The 6,786-nt window shown below is 42.1% G+C and overlaps 1 pseudogene; it reads left to right on the forward strand.

Moving 5' to 3' along the window:
- The first annotated feature begins 1,967 nt into the window (after nt 1-1,967).
- LOC117461312 (bile salt-activated lipase-like) overlaps nt 1,968-6,786 on the forward strand; it is a 20,535-nt pseudogene continuing 15,716 nt past the window's right edge.

Genomic DNA, 6,786 nt, shown 5'->3' on the forward strand with positions numbered 1-6,786 from the left:
CTGGGGAAGAAGGCATTTAGCTACGCTTCTCCCGTGGCTTGGAACCAGCTGCAGAAATCAGCTGAAAACCAGAGAGCTGGTTTCATTTTAAACAAGTAAATACAATCAAATAAAACATGCAACATACAGACAGGTCTGACTGTGAGTCGTCTGTGTGCTGCTGCCTATCTGGGCCCAGGACTTTCTCAATCATCTCCCATCAGTTTGTGAGGAGGTGGACATCGGGGTGCATGCTGACGACAAGGTCATTTACACTCATGGGTAAAATGCTAAACAGGTTGACATCAAGCTTTCAGTAACGCTGCACAAAGTCGCTTAGTGTTTTGTGTCTTACTTTAAACACCAAAAAAACGGTGACAATGTATTTTACTATGAAACAAGAACCAAGCGTGTGTCACAGCTTAGTGTAAATGGACAAAGCATCCAAAACGTTGGTGAGGTAAAATATCGAGGAGTGATCTTGGATACCAATTTGACTCTAAAAAAGTATATGGTATACAGTAGTATTCCTTAAACACTTAATGTATATATATTATCCTCTTTTATATTTTGTTTACTGTATATTTGTATTTCAACGTGTATATTTTCAACTTTTTTAATGTTATTTTATTTATATTTGAGATGTTTACATATTGAATTGTTTAGTTATAATCTTTTAATGCCTCTAATGTACAATGCCTGTTTTTTTATGCTGCTGCATCTCAACATTTCCCAAATTGGCATCAATACAGTACAACTTATCCTATATTATTGTATTACTGGTTTGAAGGCCAAAGATTCATGAGGGAATTCTTAAAACAGGTTTAAATATCCTAATTCTGGGAATAGAAGAGAAAGGTGGTTCGAAGGTCAAAGATGAGTTCGGGTAACAGTAAAACAGGAACGTGGATGAAAGAGAAGGATGAAAGGAATATAAAAGGTTAGAAAAGTGTCAAAATAAATATAATTTCACGGGAAGACTAGGGGTAGAGGAATGTGAGAGTTTGGTTAGGGGTCTTGCCAACAAACTCCCAGAAACCTGCAACTCCGACGACCTTTAAATCCAGGCTGAAGACTTTTCTTTTTGCCGCTGCTTTTAAAAATTACATTAAACCCTTTTATCCAAAGTGACTTACATAGATTCAGTACCGTGGACAATCCCCACCGGAGCTATTTGGGTGAAGTGTCTCGCCCAGGGACACAACGACATGCTGACTGCAGTGGGACTCGAACTTGCAACCCCCTGATTCGAAGTCCAGCACTCTATCCACTGAGCCACGGCCGCCGTTTTATGTTTCTAATGTTTTAATTTCAAACCTTTATTTAACCAGATTGGTCCCATTGAGATCATAGATCTCTTTCTCAAGGGAGACCTGCATGTGTATGCTCCGTCTTAATGTCTTTCATTTTTGTAAAGCATTGAATTGCCTTGTGTTGAAAAGTGCTATATGTGTGTATAAATAAATAAACGTGCCTTGCCTTGCTGTATAACTAGTATAGGTGTGATGTCTTATGTGCTGAGTCTCCCTTCTGAACAACACATGTACGTCTTGGTTCTACGAAAGAACAATGACCCTTAAAAAGTAAGAAACCAAGAAGAACCACAGGTTTTCCAGACAAACCTTTTCCATTACATTACATGTCACTTGTTAGACGCTTTTATCCAAAGCGACTCACATACTCAGTACTGTGGGCAATCCCCACAGGAGCCATTTGGGGTGAAGCGTCTCAGGGACACAACGACATGCAGATTCAGGAGTGTAGGTGGACACACATACACCCACATCAAGGCAAGGGTCAAGGAGATATTTTGATTGAGCAATATGTATGTTTTTTAAACGTTGAAGGGTATCCAGATAAAGTAAAGATGAAAGTGTTGTTGACACAGCTGTTTAAATGTCCCTCCCACTGGTCAGCGTGGAGTACGTGGGCGGGGTTCTGCCTTAAAGTTCCGGCAGACATCCGAAAGCAACTCACTCACCGTCAACATGATGAAGATGAAGAGTCTGGTGGCCATCGCTGTGTTTCTGGAGACGGTCTCTGCGATCTCTGTAAGTGTCACAACATGTTTTCTAATAACTCTGTTTAACTTCAGTATCTCTACAAGTCAGTGGTGAAGTCAGATGCTTCACTTAAGTAAAAGTAACAATGGTTTTCATTGACGTATTTATTGTCAAAGCATTTCATGTATTCATTGCCATCGGGATGTTAAGACTGCAGTGGCGTGCACAGACATTTATAGGCAGGTGCTCAAGAGGGAAAAAAGGGCACCTTCTGAGTCATCGTGGCGGTCGCGCCGAAATTGTGCGCTCCGAAATTGTGCGCTCCGAAATTGTGCGCAAAAATGTGCCGGATAATGGCGGATTTTGTTAGTTTCTTTTCGGTTTTTGGTTACTTTATTTCGGGGTTAGGGTTAGGTTATTTAATTCTTATTTTTGCCTGATTTTACTGATTTATTATCAAAAAATTATTTTTTTAACATTTATTTTTATTAGTCTAAATGATTAGGGGGGTCCAATCTGAAGCTAGGGGGGACGAACCCCCCCCCCCCGGGATTGACGCCCCTGGTGGAACCGCCGGCTGCCTTAGTAGTGTGAGATTTATTAAAGGCACATCTTGTATGTCGTAATTGCATATATATTTATTTCAATAACCATATGCTGTCTGATGCCTATCTAAAACAAATCAAATAGTAGGCTTACTAGCTTCTACACGCTCAAGCAACTGTAGTCAGGGATGCAAACTCATCAGGTATGAAAAAGGTGACAAGGATCCGAGCCCCCGACCCCACGGAATATCGGCTTTAAAATTAGGAATAACAGAGGATTTTAGCAGTCAGAACAACTAAAGCAGCAGGTAATAATAACAGAAACGCGTCACATCTAATAGAAATATATAAAAGCATTTATTTTAATTGTGTAGCAGTCAGTTTATAATTTTGGCAGCACTGTTGAGCATTTTGAAAATGTATTTTCATGCCTCTTAGTATTTGTATAATACTTTTCTACTTTCACTTGAGGAACATTTTGAATGCAGGACTTTTACTGTAACACAGTATTCCTACACTCTGGTACTTCTACTTTTACTCAAGTACAAGATCTGAGTACTTCTACTTTTACTCAAGTACAAGATCTGAGTACTTCTACTTGTACTCAAGTACAAGGTCTGAGTACTTGTACTTTTACTCAAGTACAAGATCTGAGTACTTCTACTTTTACTCTAGTACAATCTCTATACTTATACCACCTCTGTTTATAGCCTATGAAAAAAACTATTAGAAAACGAAGGCTAAAGCTAACGTTAGCAGATAGTGACAATGTATGCTGATAGCGACCATAGCATTGCGACAGAAATACATTTCAGTTCACATCACGCTCTGCCGCTCTGCTCTGAACACCTGAACGGCCCGTTCTAACAGCTGTTCACCAGCGGCTCAGTCTGTGCCACAGTGACTCCGCACAGTTAACGAACGCACCGTAGATAATGTAGCTGACCCTCATCCCGGAGCAGCAGAGTTCACCCGGCCCGACTGGCAAGAAGACTCGAGCACACAGCTCGCGCTTCATATATTAAAAAATAACACCATGCGCGTCATGATGGCACATCGCGACCGCAGATTATTTCGGCGATTAGATAAAATGTAAATTATATTTGACGCAACTTTAGTTACATTTCCATGACTTTTCCAAAACTTTGGGAAAAATATTGTTTTCCAGAACTTTTCCAGGGCCTGGAATTTGCATTTTGAATTTCCATGACTTTTCCAGGTTTTCAATGACGGTACGAACCCGGTATAGTTTGGCATCTGATTTAGGGGATTCAACAATACACGCGTTGTATTTGTTACCTGGTGGTTACTTACTTGGGTCGTCACTAGGGCACTTTTAATCGTGCTGCTGCACCACACACCCGCCGTGGCCTGTCTGACTGAGTGACTGACGGTCAGCTCTGCGCGCTGCGCGTTCACGTTGAGAGCAGGGAAGGGAGGGGCTGCAGCCAGGGCACGTACGGGGGTGCCGCGGGGCACGTGTGGGGATGTCTGACAAAATTACAACGTGCATTGTTGTATATATTAGAAGCTTTTAATCCAGAATTGATCGATGTTACCATGAGCCACACTGTAAAAAAAAAAAACTGTAAAAAACGAACTTTCAAAAAGGCACATTGCTATCCAGAGGGCAACACGGGCAGGTGCTCAAGCACTACCTAGAGTCTATGTGTGCACGTCTCTGGTTAAGAGCATGGAATATAACAAAAAGGGTTTCTGAAGTGAATTACCAACCCACCCACCTCTAACTAATTGGACGCGTGCAATCTCCATGTACGACGAAGTTTAGCTTTCAATATCTTTTATTTCCAAAGAAAACCAGTGTGTTCACAGACACGGTCAAAAAACTATTGCTCTCCCAGTCACAATCAATGCACCTGTGCCAGGAGACCGGTTATATGCTGTTGCCCTATTCCGCCATCTAGTGTTCAAATAACAAAACCATTCTAATGGGTGTTTTCTTGCCGTAGCTCGGGTTGGTGAACATCGAGGGAGGTTTGGTTCGGGGAGAGAACATCTCTCTGGCGTCCGGACGCCACATGGACGTCTTCAGGGGGATTCCCTTCGCTGACGTCCCTGAAACGTTCATGAAACCAAAACCTCACCCAGGCTGGGATGGTGAGTAGACCGACTGAGATCATATTAAAATTAAAAGGTTTTATTGTCATATGCACAAAGCTACAGTGTAGCTATGGCAATGCAATTCTTCTTACCTGAGCTCCTCCAACAATGCAACGTATATAATAAAATACAACATAAACATCTGTGTCCTCAGATGTTCTGGATACCACTGAGTTTAAGGACATTTGCCTCCAGGTGAGCATCGCCTTTAACTTGACCATAGGCAGCACGGACTGTCTGTACCTCAACATCTGGGTTCCTCACAACGGCTCAGGTAAACAAAGTGTCCTCCATATTAGATCCAATCGACAACTTTAAAGGTCTCCTATTATACTGTTTTTCATCAATATAGGGCTCAGATATATACAGAGCAGGGTTTCCGTTAGCCGGTAATTACCGGTTTTTAGCTGGTAAAATTTATAAAAAACCGGTAAATTCAAAACCTGACGGTCAAAATGTCTGGTAATAATTAGGGAGGCTCCGATCGATCGGCCGCCGGTCATTATCGGCCGATATTCACTCTTAATAGTTTGATCGGTGCTCTCTATAAAGGCCGACCAGGAGAGCTGGATCTGATCGATATGGACATAAACGCGAGTGAAGTGTAACCGGAGCGAGAGAGAGATCAGATCAGCTGCTGAGTCTGACCGAGACACGCAGCTCTGCAGGATCACCTGAAGCCCCGCCCTCTGTTTAGCGAGCTGCATGAGAAACTGAGGTGCTGTCAGGAGAGAGAGAGAGGGAGAGGATCCGTTTCTCCCGTGTTATTATTCAAAGTTGATGTAAACTTCTGAATAATGTACGTTATCTACTACAAGTAGTTTGTTTGAATGTAATAATGATGTTGTTTGTGGAATCATTTATTGAAAAAATGAATCTGAATTTTTCGATCTGTTACGATTATAAACTGAAGCAATATAAAAATGAGCCCGTGAACTGAGTTTTAAACTGAAGCATATCTGCTCATAGTCCGGTAATTACCTGCTAACGGAAACTCTGCTACACAACTATTATTATTATTGAAATATGACCGGTAAGTTTCAAATTAGTCCGGTAAAATAAATTCTGCCCGGACATTTGACCGACGAGAAAAAATCCTAGCGGAAACCCTGATACAGAGCCTGTCTCTGATTGGCTGAGACCCCAAACAGATCATTGCAGCATTACCCATAATCCCCTCTGTTTCAGCCCTGTTTCCAAAGACTTTAGATGAAAACAAGGAGCCCCTCCCCACGCCCCTCTGAGAGAGATGTAGATGTAGAAGAGACATGGAGAAGAGGGGACACGTGTTGATGTAGAAGAGACATGAAGAAGAGGGGACACATGTTGATGTAGAAGAGACATGAAGAAGAGGGGACACATGTTGATGTAGAAGAGACATGGAGAAGAGGGGACACATGCTGATGTAGAAGAGACATGAAGAAGAGGGGACACATGTTGATGTAGAAGAGACATGAAGAAGAGGGGACACATGTTGATGTAGAAGAGACATGGAGAAGAGGGGACACATGTTGATGTAGAAGAGACATGAAGAAGAGGGGACACATGTTGATGTAGAAGAGACATGAAGAAGAGGGGACACATGTTGATGTAGAAGAGACATGAAGAAGAGGGGACACGTGTTGAGAAGAGACATGAAGAAGAGGGGACACATGCTGATGTAGAAGAGACATGAAGAAGAGGGGACACATGTTGATGTAGAAGAGACATGAAGAAGAGGGGACACATGTTGATGTAGAAGAGACATGAAGAAGAGGGGACACATGTTGATGTAGAAGAGACATGAAGAAGAGGGGACACATGTTGATGTAGAAGAGACATGGAGAAGAGGGGACACATGTTGATGTAGAAGAGACATGAAGAAGTGGGGACACATGTTGATGTAGAAGAGACATGAAGAAGAGGGGACACATGTTGATGTAGAAGAGACATGAAGAAGAGGGGACACATGTTGATGTAGAAGAGACATGAAGAAGAGGGGACACATGTTGATGAAGAAGAGACATAAAGAAGAGGGGACACATGTTGATGTAGAAGAGACATGAAGAAGAGGGGACACATGTTGATGTAGAAGAGACATGGAGAAGAGGGGACACATGTTGATGTAGAAGAGACATGAAGAAGTGGGGACACATGTT

The sequence above is a fragment of the Pseudochaenichthys georgianus genome, chromosome 16, assembly GCF_902827115.2.
Source record: "Pseudochaenichthys georgianus chromosome 16, fPseGeo1.2, whole genome shotgun sequence".
Taxonomy (NCBI): Eukaryota; Metazoa; Chordata; class Actinopteri; order Perciformes; family Channichthyidae; genus Pseudochaenichthys; species Pseudochaenichthys georgianus.